This window comes from Hyla sarda, chromosome 5 (assembly GCF_029499605.1).
Source record: "Hyla sarda isolate aHylSar1 chromosome 5, aHylSar1.hap1, whole genome shotgun sequence".
Classification (NCBI taxonomy): domain Eukaryota; kingdom Metazoa; phylum Chordata; class Amphibia; order Anura; family Hylidae; genus Hyla; species Hyla sarda.
The window spans coordinates 361,923,000-361,947,676 of record NC_079193.1 but is presented as its reverse complement, the minus strand read 5'-3'; positions in this window follow the sequence as shown (position 1 = coordinate 361,947,676).

Sequence of the window (24,677 nt, the reverse complement as noted above, 5' to 3'; positions counted from 1 at the left end):
ACACAAAGGGGGCCCAGACAGGTGATAGATGTTCCTGTTACCTGCGATACGAAACCCGAGAACGCCGTCATTGTGGGCGAATTAACCACTTAGGCCCTCAACACAAATGGTATATAAGTGGCAGCGACGGATGAATGGCTTCTCCGAAAGGGAGGGGGGGGGGGGGGGGCATGAAACAAAAAAATAAATAAAAAAATAACACATGAGACAAAACAGCTAAGAATGGCTTTGATATCTGAGATTAAAGAGAAGGGTTCGGAGTGGAGGAGTTTGCGGATAATGATCCCGGCTTTCATCAGCGAAACCCAAATTACCGACTATACACTCACAACCCTATCATATCCTCTGTGGCGCGGCACAAGATACTTATTACCGAGCCTTCCATACCGTCATCTAACTTTTCAGGGAAATGAGGGAAACCAGATCCTGGCTTAAAAAACAAGAAAAAAAAAGAAAAAAAAAAAGAAGAAAAAAAAAGAAAAAAAAAAGAAGAAAAAAAAAGAGAGAAAAAAAAAAGAGAAAAAAAATAAAAAAAGAGAAAAAAAAATAAATATTTTTTTTTATATCTCCAGGGAAGGATCAGCTGTCGGAAACACATGCCTGGCCATAGACAAAAACACAAAGAAAAAGACCAAAAAAATAAAAAAAGGAGTTCTCCACGAACACAGTGACCATCTGCTCCAGAACGCTGAGTAATAAGATCTAATGAAATCTTCAGGCCTCGGCCCACCACCAGTCTGACGTTTTTTTTTCGACTTGGCCGCAGCCGGGAAGTAGGAGCTGCCAAGAGCCAATTTAAAGGAGTGCTGTGTTTTGGAAGAGCTCCGTCCAAGAAGAAGAACACAAGCCGAGATTTAGAAACCACACAGCTGATTTCCTCCAAACCCCCCTCGAGGGCACATTCCTTGTCTCCGAGTCTATTGAACAAGTCAATGAGGAAGTAGACAATGCTCGCGCGTACACGCCGGATGGTTCCCATTTCTAGAAGTTGGCATGGGTTCCTTCACCTAGAAGTCACTTCAGGAGGAGAAAGAGGAGTAGAAGAAGAAGAAGAAGAAGGACGGGGGGGGTTATTACGTTGGAAAGGGAGAAGCTGTTGTGGCCGGATGTGGATTCCTGAGAAAGTAACGGGGGAGCGAGGAGATTAAAGGAAACTTGTGTGATAACCATTGCTTGAATCATTTCCTTCTTCTGTGTGGTATTTGTGGGTGAAGAATTCTCTTTACTCGCATGGAGATACGCAAGCATTCCCGCTCCCGTGGGATTCTACATTGACCAGAGAACATGGGGAACATTACAAATTGGTGCGGTCACGGCCTAAGTATAAATCCTAAGACAGTCTCAATAGGTTTCATAAGAGGAAAGTCAACCATAAGTGGAATTTCAATGAGGTGGAGGTTGATGCCACCTCCGATGGACTTTATTGGCAGCCTTCGGCTGTACAGGCATGCTGGGAGTTGTAGTTTTGCAACAGCTGGAGGCGACCCTGGTTGGGAAACACTGCTGTATTAGGGGTGTGAATCACCAAGAATTTGGCAATTCGGTTCGAATCGCGATACCAGTGTGGCGATCCGATATATCCCGATACCGTCTAGGTGACGATACATCTCGATATATCCCTATTAAAACTTTATTTTTAATTATTTTTTTATACACTTTATTAGTCTTTTAGGAATCATTAGATTCCTCAGACAGATGAATAGAGTTCTATTGAACTCCATTTATCTGCGATCCATTGATAGAGCCTGGTCCAGCCTGGATCTATCAATGACAGAGCCACGGAGAGCAGGGAAGCAGAGGTAAGCCCTCCGGCTACCTCTATAGTGGATCGCCCGCCCGCGATCGCGCTGCGGGGGGGCGATCTAGCCCACCAGGGAGCATATACATGTCCCTTTAGATGCCGCTGTCAGCTTTGACAGCGGCGATCTAAAGGGTTAATAGCCAGCCGCGGCGATCGCCGCATGCTGGCTATTAGCGGTGGCCCCTGGCCGGGGGCTGCAGAGTATGGAACGGGCACGAGTCGGGAGCCCGCTCCATACACACTGCAGAGCGTCGCATGCTGGATATTAGCGGCGGTGATGCATCAGCCGGCCCCGGATACTGAAATCAGCCGGGGGCCGCAGAGTATGGAGCGGGCACGAGTCGGAGCCCGCTCCGTACACCCAGAGCGACACCGCGTCAGATCCGGCTGACAAAATGTGGAACTTGTATCTCCTGATGCCCAGAACATGCTGTTCCGGGGATCAGGAGATACAAATTCCACATCACTAAAAGAATCGATTCAAAAAAATTTTGAATCGATTCAGTATCGGCAATTGAAAAATCGCGATAATCGCGGGAATCAATATTTTCTTACATCCCTAGTACCCAAAGACTTGCATTGAGGAGGCGGGCAGGGGGCAGGGCTATGACATCACGAGCTCCCGGCGCCGGCTCTAAGCATTCGGAACATTTTAAGGTAAAAAAAAATAAAAAATTATATAAAAAATAGGGACCAAAAAGGAGTAGAGCAAAAAGAGAGAGAGAGGGGCCAAAAAAAGGAAAGGGTGGGGTTTACAGAAAAAGGGGTGGATCTTAAACAGGAAAAGGTTTGGCCTCCATAAGAAGGGGGCAGGGAAATTTAGACTACAAGGTTGGATAAATTTAGTCAGCACAAAAACCTAAATACCCCACTGGTGACAGGTGTCCTCCAAATGCCATAAATCAGAATATTACATTAAAACCTAATGCAGAGATTTGGTGAATGGTCCCGATTGTTACGCCGAGCGCTCCGGGTCCCCGCTCCTCCCCGGAGCGCTCGCAACATCCTCGCCACTGCAGCGCCCCGGTCAGATCTACTGACCGGGTGCGCTGCGATACCGCCCCCAGCCGGGATGCGATTCGCGATGCGGGTGGCGCCCGCTCGCGATGCGCACCCCGGCTCCCGTACCTGACTCGCTCTCCGTCGGTCCTGTCCCTAGGGAGCGGGGCTGCGCGCGCCGGGTCTCTGCGATTTAAAGGGCCACTGCGCCACTGATTGGCGCAGTTGGTCTAATTAGTGTGTTCACCTGTGCACTCCCTATGTATACCTCACTTCCCCTGCACTCCCTCGCCGGATCTTGTTGCCATTGTGCCAGTGAAAGCGTTTCCTAGTGTGTTCCTAGCCTGTGTTCCAGACCTCCTGCCGTTGCCCCTGACTACGATCCTTGCTGCCTGCCCCGACCTTCTGCTACGTCCGACCTTGCTCTTGTCTACTCCCTTGTACCGCGCCTATCTTCAGCAGTCAGAGAGGTTGAGCCGTTGCTAGTGGATACGACCTGGTTACTACCGCCGCTGCAAGACCATCCCGCTTTGCGGCGGGCTCTGGTGAATACCAGTAGTAACTTAGAACCGGTCCACTAGCACGGTCCACGCCAATCCCTCTCTGGCACAGAGGATCCACCTCCTGCCAGCCGAATCGTGACACCGATGTTCTGGTTGGAGACGATGACTTATGGATAAAGGGGGGAAAAAAGACATGAAATTCATTGTAATTCTGTATGTCTATGAGCCGACCGGAGTGATCCGCAGCCTCCGGTCGGCTGCTTTTTCGGCCGCATGCGGTTTCCCGACCGCAGGCAAAAACGTGGTCGACCATGTTTTTGCCTGCGGTCGGGAAACCGCAAAGGGCCGAAAAAGCAATCGACCGGAGTGAACCGCTGCGGTTCACTCCGGTCGGCTCATAGACATACATTAACTACGGTTCCCGAATACGGCTGAGTGCGGGCACCGTGACTAAGCCCCGCCCACCCCTCCTCCCAGCCGTACACGGGAACCGTAATTACAAATCGTAGTGTGAACCCAGCCTTACACATCCACACTGTCTATCTGGTGTAGGACGCCATTGTAGCCCTTGTAGTCCGCTGCAGGCATCCCCCATTGTATTTGCATTTCATGCTGATGATCGCCCTTAGCAACGGACCACAAGCGCCGGATCTGCTCCCCCAGTATAGAGGCACAATCGCATTTGGGATTGAGCATTTTCTGCCATTTGAAACCACGTTTATTTTTTTTTTCTTGTTGTCCTAATTTTTTTATAAACCAGTCACAGATCCTTAATTCAACCTCGGTAGGACGCACATTCCTCTACGCTGAGGCACAGTTCAGGCCAGATAAAAAAAATTCCTAACGTATCAACAGCAATATCCGAACTGTAGCGGAATTTCCCTTATTAGTCACTTGCAGAACTGACTAAGAAAGCTGCGTACGGTTACTGTGTTACGGGGGGCGGGAGGGGAGGGGGGCTTACTAACTTTTGGGGGTGACAATGGTTGTCAAGGGCTGCAAGTTCTACATAGTAAATACTAGGGATCGACCGATATCGTTTTTTTAGGGCCGATACCGATAATCGGTGGAGGTTAGGGCCGACAGCCGATAACTTATACTGATATTCCGGTATAAGTTATCGGCTATTTATCCCCCAGCGACACCGCTGCAGATCATTGATTTAAAGCGGGCACTTTAAATCAATGCACTGCAGTGGCTTTTGCGGTGCCATAGGCTGCCGCCGCCACCACCCGCTTCTCTCCCCCTACCTGTTCGGGGGTCCTGAGACCTATCACCGCCACCGCTCCCCCCGCACCGCGCCTAGGGGTGCCTCCAGCTGTTGCAAAACTACTACTCCCAGCATGCCCGGACAGCCGTTGGCTGTCCGGGCATGCTGGGAGTTGTAGTTTTGCAACAGCTGGAGGGCCTCAACAGCTGGAGGGCCTACTGTAGGTATAGTATATTATACAGACCCCTGTCCATCCCAGAACCCTGACTCACCTTCCCAGTTGCTGCAGGGACCGTCCGGGGAGGGTGGTCCGGGCCATCCATCCTTCTTGTAGTGTCCGGCGGCATTCCGGGTGAAGGGTGAACCGGTCCGGGCTGTCCTTCTTCTCCGCGGGTCATCTTCTCCACTCCGGGCAGGCTCCGGCCTAGTAACGCAGCATAGACACCACTGCGCAGCGACGCACCTGACATCACGGCGTAGTGGCGTCTATGCAGCGTACTAGGCCGGAGCCTGCCCGGAGTGGAGAAGATGACCCCCGGAGAAGGACAGCCCGGACCGGTTCACCCTCCACCCAGAATGCCGCCGGACACTACAGGAAGGATGGATGGCTGGGACAACCCCCGTTACGGGTAAGTTTAATTTTTTTTATTGACTCGGAGGGTGGGGGAGGGGCCCGACCGGTAAAGCGGTATGGGCAAAAATCCAGACCGTGGGAGAAAAAAAAAATGGTATCCGGTTCATACCGGTATACCGCTCAGCACTACGGTGGGGGGTGCGACGCGGTGCGGTGGGTCGGGGGGGGCGGTCGCGGTGCGGTGGGTCGGGGGGGGGGGGGGCGGTCACGGTGCGGTGGGGGCGGTGCGGGGGGCGGGGCATTATCGGCTTATCGGCAAGGTAATTGCCAATACCGATAATGCACAAAATCATGATTATCGGCCGACAATACCGGCCATACCGATAATCAGTCGATCCCTAGTAAATACCCATGCAGATTTGCTATCTGGGAGAGGGGCAAAAATGGCATTCATGGGTCTAGAAAAGCTGAGTGACAATCATGGGGGGGGGGGGGGCAGCTTTCGGCTGTTAGGGAATGGATGGAGTTGTAGTTTTGTAAGAGCTGGAGAGCCAAAGGTTAAAGGGGTATTCCAGGAAAAAAACTTGTTTATATATATATATCAACTGGCTCCAGAAAGTTAAACTGATTTGTAAATTACTTCTATTAGAAAATCTTAATCCTTCCAATAATTATCAGCTGCTGAAGTTGAGTTGTTCTTTTCTGTCTGGCAACAGTGCTCTCTGCTCTGTGCTATGGGGATTTGCTTCTACTTTGGACAGTTCCCGAGACACGTGTCATCAGAGAGCACTTAGACAGAAAAGAACAACTCAACTTCAGCAGCTAAAAGTACTGAAAGGATTAAGATTTTTTTTAATAGAAGTAATTTACAAATCTGTTTAACTTTCTGGAGCCAGTTGATATATAAAAAAAAAAGTTTTTTCCTGGAATACCCCTTTAAAGGGGTACTCTGCCCCCTAGACATCTTATCCCCTATACTTTCAGATCGCGGGGGTCCCGCCACCGGGGACCCCCGGGATCTCGGCTAGAGCGCCCACCTGTTGCGGCTTCCGGAAACGCTGGAGGCTTCGGCTCCCAACCACGGTGACGTGAGATCGTGACGTCATGCCCCACCCCAACCCTCAATGCAAGTCTATGGGAGGGCACGTCACACGCTGCCGGAAGCCGCAACAGGTGGGTGCTGCAGCTGAGATCCCGGGAGCCCCCAGCGGAGGGACCCCCGAGATCAGACATCTTATCCCCCTAAGATGTTTAGGGGCGGAGTACCCTTTTAATTTAAATAAGTGCCAATAAGCAATGGTTTATAACAGTGGTCTCAAACTGTGGCCCTCCAGATGTAGCAAAACTTCAACTCCCAGCATGCCAGGAGAGTCAAAAGCCTGTCCATCCTCTCCGTAGGATTCCCACTGTTCCTAAAAGGCAAATCAAGGCTTCTCTTTCATCTCATCTGTTACCAGTAGTCTCAAACTGTGGCCCTCTAGATGTTGCAAAACTTCAACTGCCAGCATGCCAGGAGAGTCAAAAGCCTGTCTGTCTACTCTGTAGGATTCGCACTGTTCCTAAAAGGCAAATCAAGGCTTCTCTATCATCTCATCTGTTACCAGTAGTCTCAAACGGTGGCCCTCCAGATGTTGCAAAACTTCAACTCCCAGCATGCCCGGACAGCCAACGGCTGGACTCCCCGAGATCAGATATCTTATCCCCCTAAGATGTTTAGGGGCGGAGTACCCTTTTAATTTAAATAAGTGCCAATAAGCAATGGTTTATAACAGTGGTCTCAAACTGTGGCCCTCTAGATGTTGCAAAACTTCAACTGCCAGCATGCCAGGAGAGTCAAAAGCCTGTCCGTCTACTCCGTAGGATTCCCACTGTTCCTAAAAGGCAAATCAAGGCTTCTCTTTCATCTCATCTGTTACCAGTAGTCTCAAACGGTGGCCCTCCAGATGTTGCAAAACTTCAACTGCCAGCATGCCAGGAGAATCAAAAGCCTGTCCGTCTACAACGTAGGATTCCCACTGTTCCTAAAAGGCAAATCAAGGCTTCTCTTTCATCTCATCTGTTACCAGTAGTCTCAAACTGTGGCCCTCTAGATGTTGAAAAACTTGAACTGCCAGCATGCCAGGAGAGTCGAAAGCCTGTCCGTCTACTCCGTAGGATTCCCACTGTTCCTAAAAGGCAAATCAAGGCTTCTCTCTCATCTCATCTGTTACCAGTAGTCTCAAACGGTGGCCCTCCAGATGTTGCAAAACTTCAACTCCCAGCATGCCAGGAGAGTCAAAAGCCTGTCTGCCTTCTCCATAGGATCCACACTGTCCCTAAAAGGCAAATCAAGGCTACTCTTTCATCTAATCTGTTACCAGTGGTCTCAAACTGTGGCCCTCCAGATGTTGCAAAACTTCAACTCCCAGCATGCCCGGACAGCCAACGGCTGTCCGGGCATGCTGGGAGTTGAAGTTTTGCAACATCTGGAGGGCCACAGTTTGAGACCACTGGTTTATAACGAGTAATGGTTTATAATGAACAAGTCTAAATGTGAATCCGAGAAGTTGTAGTGGAGTCTGGGAAAGTGTCGCGGGGCGGGAATCCCGTAGCGTTTGATGTATTCTTTCTTCTGGGGGCAGCTGGTAGTCGGGAGCGCTGGGAGCCCGGTCATTAGTATTATACACAACGCATATGGCGGGGGAATGGTAAGAGAGACTTTCGCCTGAGGATACGACCGGCGGTGAATGCGATATGAGGCGGGGAACAGAGGGAGATGCGCTAATTAAATGTTGATAGCTGAAGGAGAGGATCTGATTGAGGACGGAAAGTTAAATCACTTCTGTGCATAGGAAAATCTGCCTGGGAAAAATTAGCAAATCACCAGCGACTGTCAGCGCAAAAGCCTCGTCTGCAAATAAATTAAAAGCCGGCATTAACGAAAAACCAACCAGCCACGCGGAATGTATTCTGAACCTGGAAGACGGGGCCCATGGAGGAGAGTCAGCGGAGTAGATAGAGGTTGTGGGTACATGACGGCGCCCCAAGGCTGCTCTTCCGCATCGGCAGCACCGTAAATGTCAGACGATGACTGAAGGGTCAAGGATTCATCATGGGAGCCAAGAACTTCCAGCTATGTTTTCCAGGATTAAAGGGGTATTCCAGACCAAAACTTTTTTATATATATATATATATATATATATATATATATATATATATCAACTGGCTCCGGAAAGTTAAACAGATTTGTAAATTTCTTCTATTAAAAAATCTTAATCCTTCCAGTACTTATTAGCTGCTGAATGCTAATAGAGGAAATTCCTTTCTTTTTGGAACACTGATGACATCACGAGCACAGTGCTCTCTGCTGACATCTCTGTCCATTTTAGCAACCGTGCATAGCAGATGTATGCTAAGGGCAGCATGGTGGCTCAGTGGTTAGCACTGCTGCCTTGCAGTGCTGGGGTCTTGGGTTCAAATCCCACTAAGGGCAACAGTAAGTAAAGTGTTATTATTATTATAATGACGTCAGCAGAGAGAACTGTGGTCGTGATGTCATCAGAGAGCATTCCAAAAAGAAAAGAATTTCCTCTGTAGTATTCAGCAGCTAATAAGTACAGGAAGGATTAAGATTTTTTAATAGAAGTAATTTACAAATATGTTTAACTTTCTGCCACCAGTTGATTTAATAGAAAAAAGGTTTTCACCGGAGTACCCCTTTAAGGCCAAAATGGGCTGAGTCCTTAAGGAGTTAATACTTCACAGATCATCAGACTAGAGCTCACACCGTGTTCTATAATTACTTGGAGTGGGATATTTGACGCCCCTGATGGTGTTTCTCATAGAATGACTGGAGATATGCATTGTATGACTATTACCAGGAGTCGGCCCCACACCCTTAGTCGCTGACAGCCCCTGATTGCTGTTCGCCTGCCAAAATAACTGACATACCTCAGATACAATACAGACACTGAGGGGAAATGACTGCACCGAGACCGATTCCGATAGCCGCAGGTGCTCAGCTATAAGTGACCCTTCAGCTGCTGCAGGAAACCACAGTGGAAAGTTTTATATATATATTTCTATGATGTTTACACTGTAATTCTGGGGTAGAATGAAAGCCGTCCTCTGGGAGTAAGAGGTGAGCCCAGGGCGTATAGAAAACGTCCTAATGTGCAGCCATTGGGGCCCTAATTGCAGATTTTAGAGACCATGGGAGAGATTTATCAAAACCTGTGCAGAGGAAGAGTGGTGCAGTTGCCCATAGCAACCAATCAGATTGCTTCTTTCATTTTCCACAGGCCTCTTTAGAGGCCTGTGGAAAATGAAAGAAGCAATCTGATTGGTTGCTATGGGCAACTGCACCACTCTTCCTCTGCACAGGTTTTGATAAATCTCCCCCCCCCCCATGACACTGTGGGGGGAGATTTATCAAAACCTGTCCACAGGAAAAGTTGCCCAGTTGCCCATAGCAACCAATCAGATCGTTGCTTTCATTTTGCAGAGGCCTTGTTAAAAATGAAAGAAGCGAGATGATTGGTTGCTATGGGCAACTGGGCAACTTTTTCTCTGGACAGGTTTTGATAAATCTCCCTCATTGTATACTGTACGCACCGCCTGTATACAGTACAGACCAAAAGTTTGGACACACCTTCTCATTCAGAGTTTTCTTTATTTTCAGGACTATGAATATTGTAGATTCACACTGAAGGCATCAAAACTATGAATTAACACATGTGGAATTATAGACATAACAAAAAAAAGTGTGAAACAACTGAAAATATGTCATATTCTAGGTTCTTCCTTTTGCTTTGATTACTGCTTTGCACACTCTTGGCATTCTCTTGTTGAGATTCAAGAGGTAGTCACCTGAAATGGTTTTCACTTCACAGGTGTGCTGGTGTGGAGGAGGAGGTGTGCTGGTGTGGAGGAGGAGGTGTGATGGTGTGGAGGAGGAGGTGTGATGGGGGGGGCTTTGCTGGTGACACTGTTGGGGATTCATTCAAAATTGAAGGCATACTGACCCAGCATGGCTACCACAGCATCTTGCAGCGGCTGCTATTCCATCCGATTTGCGTTTAGTTGGACCATCATTTATTTTTCAACAGGACAATGACCCCAAACACCTCCAGGCTGTGTAAGGACTATTTGACCAAGAAGGAGAGTGATGGGGGGGCTGCGCCAGATGACCTGGCCTCCACAGTCACCGGACCTGAACCCAATCCAGATGGTTTGGGGTGAGCTGGACCGCAGAGTGAAGGCAAAAAGGGCCAACAAGTGCTAAGCATCATGGGAACTCCTTCAAGACTGTTGGAAGACCATTTCAGGTGACTACCTCTTGAAGCTCATCAAGAGAATGCCAAGAGTGTGTTATGTTTTTGTTATGTCTATAATTCCACATGTGTTAATTCATAGTTTTGATGCCTTCAGTGTGAATCTACAAAATTCATAGTCATGAAAATAAAGAAAGCTCTGAATGAGAAGGTTTGTCCAAACTTTTGGTCTGTACTGTATATAAATCAAGCACCGCCTGCAACTGAAGTCGCCTAAATCTACTTTAAAAGAGCCAACCACTCCGTAGGGGACAGTACGAGTAGTGCGAAGCTCTATTTGCTATAGGGGCCAAAACATCCTGGGGGATTCGAGAGACAAAATCCAGTCTGTGGGATCCATTGTTTCCTCCCATTGTAACCAGCCATGGATCGGTCATACTCCATACACAGTAATTTGTTGGACGGATATGTCTATGGCAACTTTTAGCATGAAAAGAACCCAAAGGGACACCACAATGACACAAAAAGAACAAACTCCATGCACTGACTATCCTTTATGGATCTGGACTGCAAGTGAACAGTACCGACCACAGAAACCAATCCTGCTAACACTTCGCCATCATAGAGGTTGCCCAGGCACAGTGCAACTATGGCAACAACTAGAAATCACTCCCCACAACATCCTGCCGGGTACGCCACATTACATGCATACAGTTTCCCAGTAATAGTAACATAGAATGTGTCGGCAGATAAGAACCATTTGGCCCATCTAGTCTGCCCAATAATCTGAATCCTATCAATAGTCCCTGGTCCTATCTTATATGAAGGATAGCCATATGCCTATCCCTATCTTATATGAAGGATAGCCTTATACCTATCTCTATCTTATATGAAGGATAGTCTTATGCCTATCTCTATCTTATATGAAGGATAGTCTTATACCTATCGCTATGTTATATGAAGGATAGTCTTATGCTTATCCCTATCTTATATGAAGGATAGTCTTATGCTTATCCCTATCTTATGTGAAGGATAGCCTTATACCTATCCCTATCTTATATGAAGGATAGTCTTATGCTTATCTCTATCTTATATGAAGGATAGCCTTATACCTATCCCTATCTTATATGAAGGATAGCCTTATGCCTATCTTATATGAAGGATAGCCTTATACCTATCTCTAGCTTATATGAAGGATAGCCTTATACCTATCCCTATCTTATATGAAGGATAGCTTTATACCTATCTCTATCTTATATAAAGGATAGCCTTATGCTTATCCCTAACTTATATGAAGGATAGCCTTATGTCTATCCCTATCTTATATGAAGGATAGCCTTATGCTTATCCCTATCTTATATGAAGGATAGCCTTATACCTATCCCTATCTTATATGAAGGATAGCCTTATACCTATCCCTATCTTATATGAAGGATAGCCTTATACCTATCTCTATCTTATATGAAGGATAGCCTTATACATATCCCTATCTTATATGAAGGATAGCCTTATACCTATCCCTATCTTATATGAAGGATAGCCTTATACCTATCTCTATCTTATATGAAGGATAGCCTTATACATATCCCTATTTTATATGAAGGATAGCCTTATACCTATCCCTATCTTATATGAAGGATAGCCTAATACATATCCCTATCTTATATGAAGGATAGTCTTATGCTTATCCCCATCTTATATGAAGGATAGCCTTATACCTATTTCTATCTTATATGAAGGATAGCCTTATACCTATCCCTATCTTATATGAAGGATAGCCTTATACCTATCCCTATCTTATATGAAGGATAGCCTTATACATATCCCATGCCTGTTCAAACTCCTTCACTGTATTTGCAGCGACCACTTCTGCAGGAAGGCTATTCCATGCATCCACTACTCTCTCAGTAAAGTAATACTTCCTCATATTACTGCATAAACCTTCCCCCTCTAATTTAAAACTCTGTCCTGCATGTCCTGTAATGCAAGGGAACACATCTCTGGTGAAGGGGAACAAGTGCTTCAGAAGCTCCTTGTGGTCATTTGAGATAGAAAAGAAGCAGAATATTCGTCGGAGTGATGGGTGTGCGCACAGCATATTCCACAAATGTTTGACAGGTCTGAGCCCCATCTATCTGAGGAACAGGAGTTTCCCCCATTTCTCTTGCCATGATGTCTCTCAAGGCTGGACGAGCCTATATGAAGTGGCAACAAACACATTGCCTATTAAACTTGCTGCCAATGAGAATATGTGGCCTTCCATGCCTCCATCTTAACTTGCAGCAAGTATTTTAGGGTCATACACCCCTCCGTCAGCTGAAAGTAGGACTCATGACAAACCAACATTTTTTGGGGCGTATCCAAGTATCAAAACTATTTTGGTAAAAAACAATTGGCAAGCACTATGGCTGCCATCATACATTGCTCAAAAAAAATAAAATAAACACGTAAACAACACAATGTAACTCCAAGTCAATGACACTGCTGTGAGATCCCACTGTCCACTCAGGAAGAACACTGATTGACAATCAATTGGAACAGACAACAGGTGGAAATTATAGGCAATTAGCAAGACAACCCCAATAAAGCAGTGGTTCTGCATGTGGTGACCACAGACCACTTCTCAGTTCCTATGCTTCCTGGCTGATGTTTTGGTCACTTTTGAATGCTGGCGGTGCTTTCACTCTAGTGGTAGCATGAGACGGAGTCTACGACCCACACAAGTTGCTCAGGTAGTGCAGCTCATCCAGGATGGCACATCAATGCGAGCTGGGGCAAGAAGGTTTGCTGCGTCTGTCACTGTAGTGTCCAGAGCATGGAGGCGCTACCAGGAGACAGGCCAGTACATCAGGAGACATGGAGGAGGCCGTAGGAGGGCAACAACCCAGCAGCAGGACCGCTACCACAGCCTTTGTGCAAGGAGGAGCAGGATTAGCACTGCCAGAACCCTGCAAAATGACCTCCAGCAGCCCACAAATGTCCATGTGTCCACTCAAACGGCCAGAAACAGACTCCATGAGGGTGGTATGAGGGCCCGACGTCCACAGGTGGGGGTTGTGCTTACAGCCCAACACCATGCAGGACGTTTGGTATTTGCCAGAGAACACCAAGATTGGCAAATTCGCCATTGGCGCCCTGTGCCCTTCACAGATGAAAGCAGGTTCACATTGAGCACATGTGACAGAGTCTGAAGACGCTGTGGAGAACGTTCTGCTGCCTGCAACATCCTCCAGTTTTCTACTTTCATTTTGAGTGTGACCCCATATCCAGACCTCCATGGGTTGATAAATTAAATCAAATTTCCATTGATAATTTTTGTGTGATTCTGTTGTCAACTATGTAAAGACGAAAGTTAATTCATTCAGATCTAGGATGTGTTATCTTAGTGTTTCCTCTATTTTTTTGAGCAGTGTAGGTTTCACAAGTTACGATTATTCCAAAGAAAATAAAAAATAAAAATTTTCCAGCGCATGAAATGAACAGTATACGGGAAAATCAAGGGGATATGCTCAGGACGAATAATGCATACAGCCTTGCGGAATCTCACTACTAGAGGTGCTCGACAAATCCAGGTCCATAGTAATAAACACATAATGTCAAGGTAAAGAAAATAAGATGGAGCACTCACCGACTGTAGACAGACCATTAATTTATTGTTCTTCTTACTTGACTTAATACAAAAAGGCATAGCGGGGGTACAGAAAACATATTGGGGAGCGTGGATAGGCAACAGCAGTTTTGTACCAACCAGGTACTTCTGGCTTCCGCTGGCCTGATTGGTACAAAACGGCTGCCGCCTATCACCTATACACAATGTCAAAGGAAAGAAAATAAATTGGAGCACTCACCGACTGTAGAAAGCCTATTCCTTTATTCTCCAACTTACATGACATACCGAAAGCCAGAAAAAGTAACTGACTGATACAAAACAGCTGTCGCTTATGGGTACAAAATGGCAGTCGCCTATGGGTACAAAACGGCAGTCGCTTATGGGTACAAAACGGCAGTCGCTTATGGGTACAAAACGGCAGTCGCTTATGGGTACAAAACGGCAGTCACTTATGGGTACAAAACGGCAGTCGCTTATGGGTACAAAACGGCAGTCGCCTATGGGTACATAATGGCAGTCGCCTTTCCACGTTCCCTGCTGTTTTCTGTCTCCTCGCTATGCCTTTTTGTATTATGTTATGTAAGACAAACAATAAGCCAATAGACTCTCTACAGTCGGTGAGTGCTCCATCTTATTTTCTTTACCTGGACATAGGTTTCACAAGGATCATCATTTAGTTTTACAGATTCACGAACTGGGCTAAACAACAACCTCGGTGAGAGTGGCCATATTGGTAGTACCCCCCTCTTCTCCCCCCATTGCAATGTGTTTTTCTTGCATTCCCGTACATCTGATAGCTAGGAAGAAAATCCCATTTTAGCAGTCTGACCTCAGCGCGGTTAGAGCTCTCAGCCAGGCGGTTCCGTCCGTGTGTGTCCGCACAGGGCACTAAAGGATTAAACGTTTTGTGAGCTCAAGCTGTGAGTCAGTGCTGTAATGTGTCTGCAATGTGCCAACACAGTTTTTTCATGTTCACGCAATCATGTGTAATTCTGCACTGGCACACAGTCTCCCATATTGTTGTTGTAATCCTAAAATCAACTGTGCGCCTTTACAGCTCGCCGGGAAAAATACGAGAAAAAGAAAAAAAAAAGGTCTGCTTTGTGAAAAACACAGCGCCGCCTCGCTCTCCTCAGGTCGCCTTTGACCTTCTTTTGTTAAAACAACGACCATGTAAAAACAATTCATGAGGGTCAGTGATCATGGGAGACGTTTGCTAACCTGCTGTGATGTAGCAGCATTGTGGGTACACCAGAGGGGTGGGGTATGCTGGGAGACAATGGTCACTGTTAGTTATAACCAATGGTCTACCAGCCCTTAAAAGGGTACTCCGGCGCTAAGACATCTTATCCCCTATCCAAAGGATAGGGGGATAAGATGCCTGATCGCGGGGGTCCCGCCGCGGCGGGACCCCCGCAATCAGGCATCTTATCCCCTATCCTTTGGATAGGGGATAAGATGTCTTAGCCACAGAGTAACCTTTTAACCTTCTCTCAACTTTTCATTAAAGGGGTACTCCGGTGGAATAAAAATGTTGTCGAATCAACTGGTCCCAGTTAGACAGAAAAGAACAACTCAACTTCAGCAGCTCATAAGTACTGAAAGGATTAAGTTTTTTTTAATAGAAGTAATTTACAAATCTGTTTAACTTTCTGGAGCCAGTTGATATACGAAAAAAAGTTTTTTCCTGGATAACCCCTTTAAGTGCTGGATTGTTCCCACTTTCTATGAGCATTCAAAGACCTTTCTTCCCACATCATCTGTTGGTGGAGAGTCGGGAGCCCCCCATACACCTCATACAATATATTTAACTATAGGGGTATGGGCACCTTTTGACCTTATAAAACCAATCTTTCCATTGGCAACCCAAAAGACTATGCTGAAACGTTATCTCATTCAAGACATACCATGAGAAGGTCACTGGAGTCAATGAATAGGTTAGGGAGAGATCTTGGCTGATGGTGTATATCATGGTGCCCAACTGGTGTGCACCTACACTACCCTAAAAATTCCAATGGTAACCACCAAAGCAGATAGACAAGCCTTCTATGACCTGACCTGGTCAATAGATACTTCGGAGAATCCATTGGTCAACAGTTACCATGGGTTGTACCAGTTCGTGGTTAGACTTCCAGACACCTCCTGCATCGCCAACTTAGAGAAACACTTAAAGGGGTACTCCACTGGAAAACATTTTTTTTTTTTTTTTAAATCAACTGGTGCCAGAAAGTTAAACAGATTTGTAAATTTACTTCTATTAAAAAATCTTAATCCTTCCAGTACTTTTCAGTTGCCGTTATGATCCACAGGAAGTTCTTTTCTTTTTGATTTTCCTTTCTGCCTGATCACAGTGCTCTCTGCTGAAACCTCTGTCCATTTTAGGAACTGTCCAGAATAGGAGTCAATGCCCATAGAAAACCTATCCTGCTTCTGGACAGTTCCTAAAATGGACAGAGGTGTCAGCAGAGAGCACTGTGCTCAGACAGAAAGGAAATTCAGAAAGAAAAGAACTTCCTGTGGAGCATACAGCAGCTGATAAGTACTGGAAGGATTAAGATTTTTTTTTATAGAAGTTTATTTACAAATCTGTTTAACTCTCTGGCACCAGTTGATTTGAAAAAAAAAATAATAATAATAATTTTTCCAGTGGAGTATCCCCCTTTAACAGTATCTGTCGAAAATATCCAGCATGGTCAATCCCCCCCCCCCCCCCCAACCAAATCTCAAGCCAGTAAAAGACAAAGCTGGTAGGAGGCCCTCGGTCTTCTGTCTTCCATTTGTCTCTCATCTCTGTATATATATATGAGGCCTCTGCTGTTCAGTCTGTACACAGGATGAACTATTTTTGGGGATAGAGACATCTATGAGTGACTGTTCTACAATCTTGGCAGTGAATTGCCCGTGTTCTCGTACGGTCTTCGAGACGGAATTAGTGAGAAGTAATCGCGCCAGATGGAAGAGAGGTCATTCAGAGTATAATTTTTATTGGCGCATTAACCACAATCTGCTCAGGATGACCTCTTATTATACTACAAAAAAAAATAAAAAATTCTTAACATTGATATTACTATAGATGAGCAAAATATTAATGTTAAGGGTCGTCTAATTGACCATTTTTTTTTTGTTTATATAAAAATCCTTTATAATATGTTGGAGGGGGCCAAGGTTGGAGTCGCACCTTGAGCCCAAAGGGGTCCACTCACCCATCTGCCCCAAAACAGTACACCAACACTGTTAGGCGGCATTCACACCACGTTTTTGCAATACAGTTCCCGTATCAGGTTTTTCATGAAAAACTGATTCCTCAAAACCCGACTAAACTGTTTCAAAACGTGTGTGCAAATTATAACCCATATACGGTTTGAAAAATGACATCCGGTTGCATCCGTTTTTTTTAAGAGAAAAATACGTATATGTTTTTAACTTTTCCCTCCATCATGAATAAAGTTTCACTTGTTTGATTGAAATTCCAAGAAAAAAAAACTGTGCAAAGTCAAAAACCGTACGGTGAAAACCGTATGGAACCGTACGCACATACAGTTCTGTACGGTTCCCATTGACTCCCATGTTAAAAAAAAAAAAATGTATACGGTTTAATATGGTTTTTCACCCAGACCAAAAACCGTGGTAGGCTACGGTTTTGGGTACAGGAAAAAAATGGACAAAACCGTACAAGACGCAAAACGTATGCAACCGGATGCATCTTTTGGCGTGTGGTTTTCAATGGAGAGTCAAGGCATTCGGTTTTCAATACGCTTCCGTACGGTTTTCACATTGAAAACTATAAGGAAACTGTACTGCAAAAACGTGGTGTGACTGCAGCCTTACTTATGTAGCCGGGGAACCCTGTCTCACAGTATTGCCCTGGGGTCCGTGCCCCTCTAACGCTGGCCATAACAGATTAGATAAGTGTTGGCTGAACCCAAAAATGTTGGCCATACCAGCCAAGCATGTAATGTGTATGGGGCCTCCCAACTCTCCCTCAACAGCAGATGATGGATTTCAACATTTCCAGGAAAATCCGCCATTTATACTTCTAGATACACGCCACATAGTATTTATAGCCATGCACCTTCTGCTCCAATATTCCCTGTATGGAATACTGCATAGACTTTATATAAAAACACCCTATAAAGATAAGGGGGCACTCCCACCGCCTAGAGAGAAAAAAAAGTTTAGACATCTTTATAATAGGAACTGTGAATTTATGGCACTATCTACCTCAGGAACTGCTCACTGCAAAAACAGTAGAGGGCTTTAAAGGGGTACTCCAGTGTGGAAAACTTTTTTTTTTTTTTAAATCAACTGGTGCCAGAAAGTTAAACAGATTTGTAAATTACTTCTATAAAAAAAAAATCTTAATCCTTCCAGTACTTATTAGCTGGGGAATACTACAGAGGAAATTCTTTTCTTTTTGAAACACAGAGCTCTCTGCTGACATCACGACCACAGTGCTCTCTGCTGACATCTCTGTCCATTTTAGGAACTGTCCAGAGTAGGAGAAAATCCCCATAGCAAACATATGCTGCTCTGGACAGTTGCTAAAATAGACAGAGATGTCAGAAGAGAGCACTGTGCTCATGATGTCAGCAGAGAGCTCTGTGTTCCGAAAAGAAAAGAATTTCCTCTGTAGTATTCAGCAGCTAATAAGTACTGGAAGGATTAAGATTTTTTTATGGAGGTGTGTCTTTTTTTTTTTTTTTCCAACCAAACTATGTTACTAAGTACATGGAACAGGATCACAGAAGATACAATACCATATAGGACTTCACAAGGGCAGTAGTCACATCCACTCAGAACCACATGTCTTAAAGGGGTACTCCGGTGGAAAACATTTTTTTTTTCTATAAACTGGTGGCAGAAAGTTAAACAGATTTATAAATTACTTCTATTAAAAAAAAAATATTAATCCTTCCAGTACTTATTAGCTGCTATATACCACACAGAAAGTTCTTTTGTTTTTGGATTTCTTTTTTTTTTTTTCTGTCCACAGTGCTCTCTGCTGACACCTCTGTCCATATCAGGAGATATAGGAAATCCCCATAGCAAACCTATGCTGCTCTGGACAGTTCCTGATATAGACAGAGGTGTAAGCAGAGAGCACTGTGGTCAGAAATAAAAAAAAGAAATCCAAAAACAAAAGAACTTTCTCTGTAATATACAGCAGCTGATAAGTACTGGAAGGATTAAGACTTTTTAATAGAAGTAATTTACAAATCTGTTTAAAGGGGTAGTCCAGTGGTGAAAAACTTATCCCCTATCCTAAGGATAGGGGATAAGTTTGAGATCGCGGGGGGTCCGACCGCTGGGGCCCCCTGCGATCTCTCTGTACGTGGGCCAGGCTCTCCGGCCAGATAGCGGGTGTCGACCCCCGCACGAAGCGGCGGCTGACACGCCCCCTCAATACATCGCTATGGCAGAGCTGGAGATTGCCGAAGGCAGCGCTCCGGCTCTGCCATAGAGTTGTATTAAGGGGGCGTGTCGGCCGCCGCTTCGTGCGGAGGTCGACACGCCCCCTTTCCGCGGGCTGTCGGGGCTCCGTACAGGATATCGCAGGGGGCCCCAGCGGTCGGACCCCCCGCGATCTCAAACTTATCCCCTATCCTTAGAATAGGGGATAAGTTGTTCACCACTGGGTTCACCACTGGACTACTCCTTTAACTTTCTGGGACCAGTTGATTAAAAAAACAATGTTTTCCACCAGAGTACCCCTTTAAAGGAGTACTCCGCTGCTCAGCGTTTGGAACCGTTCCGAATGCTGGAGTTGGAAGTTTCTGACATCATAGCCCCGCCCCCTCAATGCAAGTCTATGGGAGGACTTGCATTGAGGGGGCGGGGCTATGATGTCACAAACTTCCCACTCCAGCATTCGGAACGGTTCCAAACGCTGAGCCTCCCATAGACTTGCATTGAGGAGGTGGGGCGTGACGTCATGAGGGGGCGGGGCTATGACATCACGAGCTTCCAAGGCCGCTTTCAGCATTTGGAACAGTTTGTTCCAAACGCTGAGCAGCGGAGTTCCCCTTTTAAGGTGCTGAGAGGGCACTAATGGATGACACGAACAGCTATTGAAATTAACGGATCCCCCGGATCTCCGGCTTTGATTTTCCTGCAGAATAACTGTGGTCGTATAAAATGTATCCAACTCATGTATCTCATCTGATTTCTGAATTGATTATACAGCATATAAAAGGAGGGACTTTTTTTTTTTTTTTTTATACATCTCTAAAATTACACATGGCTGACCCCCCCCCCCCTGCTGCTGATCCCACCACAGTCATCCTGTGTCGATAAGCTGGGTGGTGTTAACATCTAGTCGGATCCATCACAGGAAATGGTTCTCAAAGTAACGTGAGACCGTGATAGTTCTTTCCTCTTAATTTTTCTAGTTGCGAAAAAATAAAAGGTGATAATAAAGTTCACTCCTGAGCTGCGGGGGGGAAAGCGTTTTCGTAATCTAATAGCGTCCTACAACATTGACCTGATATTACCTTTTCTTATCTCTGCTCCTGTGGTCCCCGTTGGTCTTTGTTCACATACCATAGCGTCGCACATATGGCCCCTCCGGGCCACCGCTGGCATAAGACAATGACTGGTGGGGACTAGTGTTGCTCGCGAATATTCGCAATTACGAATATTCGTTTATTTATTTATTTATTTTTTTCACAGTACACATCACAGTGATCACCCCCTCTCTGCTTCCAGCTTGTGTGGTGTAAAGAAGGCTCTAATACAGTGATCCCTCAACTTACAATGGCCTCAACATACAATAGTTTCAACATACAATGGTCTTTTCTGGACCATTGTAACTTGAAACCAGACTCAACATACAATGCTATGGAATCTGTGAAAAGTGTCAATGGCCGGAAGAACTGACCAATCAGAATGGATATTTGACTGGTAAAACCCCTGTATTACTGAAGTGCATGCACTGACTGATGTCTGGTAGCGCCCCCTACAGTACAGGGAGGTATTACATGTTCTGTACTCTTTACCTGTATTACTGAAGTGCATGCACTGACTGGTGTCTGGTAGCGCCCCCTACAGTACAGGGGGGTATTACATGTTCTGTACTCTTTACCTGTATTACTGAAGTGTATGCACTGACTGGTGTCTGGTAGCGCCCCCTACAGTACAGGGAGGTATTACATGTTCTGTACTCTTTACCTGTATTACTGAAGCGTATGCACTGACTGGTGTCTGGTAGCGCCCGCTACAGTACAGGGGGGTATTACTTGTTCTGTACTCTTTACCTGTATTACTGAAGTGCATGCACTGACTGGTGTCTGGTAGCGCCCCCTACAGTACAGGGAGGTATTACATGTTCTGTACTCTTTACCTGTACCAGGGTTAGCTGCTCCTTTGGACACCAGGTGAGGGCGGCTCCATTTTCCTTTTTTTTTTTAGGACACTGCATGTTCTGTACATGACCCTGAAGAAGCTTCTGTCTTCTACATAGACCAGTGTTTCCCAAAGAGGGTGCCTCCAGCTGTTGCAAAACTATAACTCCCAGCATGCCCGGACAGCCGCAGGCTGTCCGGGCATGCTGGGAGTTGTAGTTTTGCAACATCTGGAGGCACTCTGCTTGGGAAACACTGACATAGACAGTGATTTACAGCTTCCAGAAGATCTTTCTCACTTTTATATGTAAGGATTTGCTTTATCTATATTAGTTATCTACTTATTTTTCTTTAATCTTCACTTTTTCCTATTTTTGGATGACATTTTGGTGGCATCAGAACCAATTACCAGGTTTCCATAGAGTTCTGGTCTCAACATACAATGGTTTCAACATACAATGGTTGTCCTGGAACCAATTAATATTGTAACTTGAGGGACCACTGTACTACTGTGTGAGACTGGCGTACAAATTTCCGCATATGCTAATTTTTGTATATGCTAATTTCCCCATATGCGAATTTTCGCATATGCGAAAATATACCGCAAATATTACGAATATGCGAATTTAGCGAATATATGACGAATATTCGTCCATATATTCGCAAAATATCACAAATTCGAATATGGCCTATGCCGCTCAACACTGGTGGGGACCACAAAAGTGCCCTTTTTATGAGGGCAAACCTGGACTGGTCTCGCGGCACCTACAAAACCGAATCTCATACACCAGTTTTTTTTTGTTTGTTTTTAAAGGGGTTATCCAGGAAAACACTTGATTTTATATATATATATATATATATATATATATATATATATATATATATATAGAGAAATACAACCAGTGTGCTGCTGTATTCTCCTGTTGCTGTATATTTAGCCCAGCAGTCTGCACCTGCAGGCCAGGTCTTTACAATAGTTTGGAATCAATAGTGCTGGCCAATTTATCCTTTGGTTGTATTACACATTCGGGGGAGTGGCTACCTCCATGTTGGCTCCTGCACCCCACCCACCTCTATTAGGTGTATATAAGGTGCCTTGGATGTTTCAGACCTTGCAATGCCTGCTGTACTGTTCACACAGAGGCATAATCATAGTGTAGGGTCCGTCCCAGAATGAGGTCACCTTACCGTGGTGGGACGGTCCACGCTATTTGGCGCCAAATTTGCAAGCTAAGTACCTCATATTTTCATAGTTTCATATCTTCATTTATTGCATTACAGCTGTATAGCTTTTCATGTTCTATCTATATACTCATGTTTCATCTATATACTCATGTTTCATCTATATCTTTGTGCTAGCAGTGTGCTGCTGTATTCTCCTGTTGCTGTAGATATATATATATATACATATATATATAAATATCTCAACTGGCTCCAGAAAGTTAAGCTGATTTATAAATGACTTCTATTAAAAAATCTTAATCCTTTCAGTACTTATGAGCTGCTGAAGTTGAGTTGTTCTTTTCTGTCTAAGTGCTCTCTGATGACACCTTTCTTGGAAACTGTCCAGAGTAGAAGAAAATCCCCATAGCAAACCTCTTCTACTCTGTGCAGTTCCCGAGACAAGCAGAGATGTCAGCTGAGAGCACTATTGCCAGACTGAAAATAACAACTCAACTTCAGCAGCTGATAATTATTGGAAGGATTAAGATTTTTTTAATAGAAGTAATTTACAAATCCGTTTAACTTTCTGGTGCCAGTTGATATATATATATATATATATATATATATATATATATACACACAATTTCCCTGGAATACCCCTTTAACCTTTTCCCACATGTTTGCAATTTTCCAAAATTGTGCAGATGCAAATGAGGTGGCTTGGTGCGCACGTGTAGCCTGGAAGTGGCAATTGTCGCAGAGAGCTGACAGAATGTGAGATCTCTCTGCTAGTGACAGCTCACAGTGGCAGGAAAATAAATATGAATGAATAGGAGGACATCATCATCGAAAATACAAGCCAGATGTCATGGTGCACTCCGGGATGTGGGACACCAATATAATTTCAGGAATAATGGAGGCACAGTAAAAAAAAAAAAAGGTAAATACCATTGTAATCATCAAGATATTAAGGCGCCCCTTAGTAAATCCAGCAAACAGGAAGTGAGTGGAGCTCCATATAAGTGCGGCGTATAAAAACACACTCATCCTAATGATCCGTGAGGGTCTCAGGATTGAGACATGGGAGATCTAATCACTTGACAGAGGAAATTCTTTTCTTTTTGGAATGCTCTCTGATGACATCACGAGCACAGTTCTCTCTGCTGACATTATTATAATAATAATAATAACGCTTTATTTATTGTCGTCCTTAGTGGGATTTGAACCCAAGTCCCCAGCACTGCAAGGCAGCAGTGCTAACCACTGAGCCACTATGCTGCCCTTAGCACACATCTGCTATGCACGGTTGCGAAAATGGACAGAGATGTCAGCAGAGAGCACTGTGCTCGTGATGTCATCAGTGTTCCAAAAAGAAAGGAATTTCCTCTGTAGCATTCAGCAGCTAATAAGTGCTGGAAGGATTAAGATTTTTTAATAGAAGTAATTTACAAATATGTTTAACTTTCTGCCACCAGTTGATTTAAAAGAAAAGAAGGTTTTCACCGGAGTACCCCTTTAATGTATTATACACAAGGATACTTTGAGTTGTGAGACACCCAAGGCCTAATTGTCTTTTAACCTTTCCCGATCATCTGTCATCCCGTCAATCATAGAAAAAAAAAAGCCCTAAATATCGGAGAACCTTTGAGAGGATCCTTGCTGGAAGCGAGGAAATAAACTGTTGTAAACTCAGCTGTGTTGTCTCAACGTTTTCTTCGACATCACTGGGGGCCATTTGTCGCCATTCCAGTTCTTTGCAGTTTGAGGCCTGAAGCACCAATAGAAGCACTAATTGAGATGAAGACGCCGATACTGGGGAAAGAAGGGTTATTTGAGGGGAGGCCGCGCCATGTTATTTACTTACCAAACGCAACGTCAAGCATGGCACTACCTCTGGGTGGTCCCGGCAAGACCAAGTAATATCCTCCTCCTACTTCAGGTCCATAGTGTAATTATTGAAAATAAAACAATGTTCTATATGTGGCCTCGGAGAGGAAGGACTGCTGCAGGAGGTCTCCCCCACTCCCCAAAACGTACATCGGTGCTCGGCTACAAAGCCTAGTACAGTGGTCCCTCAACATACGATGGTAATCCGTTCCAAATGGACCATCGTTTGTTGAAACCATCGTATGTTGAGGGATCCGTGCAATGTAAAGTATAGGACAGTGGTCTACAACCTGTGCACCTCCAGATGTTGCAAAACTACAACACCCAGCACGCCGCT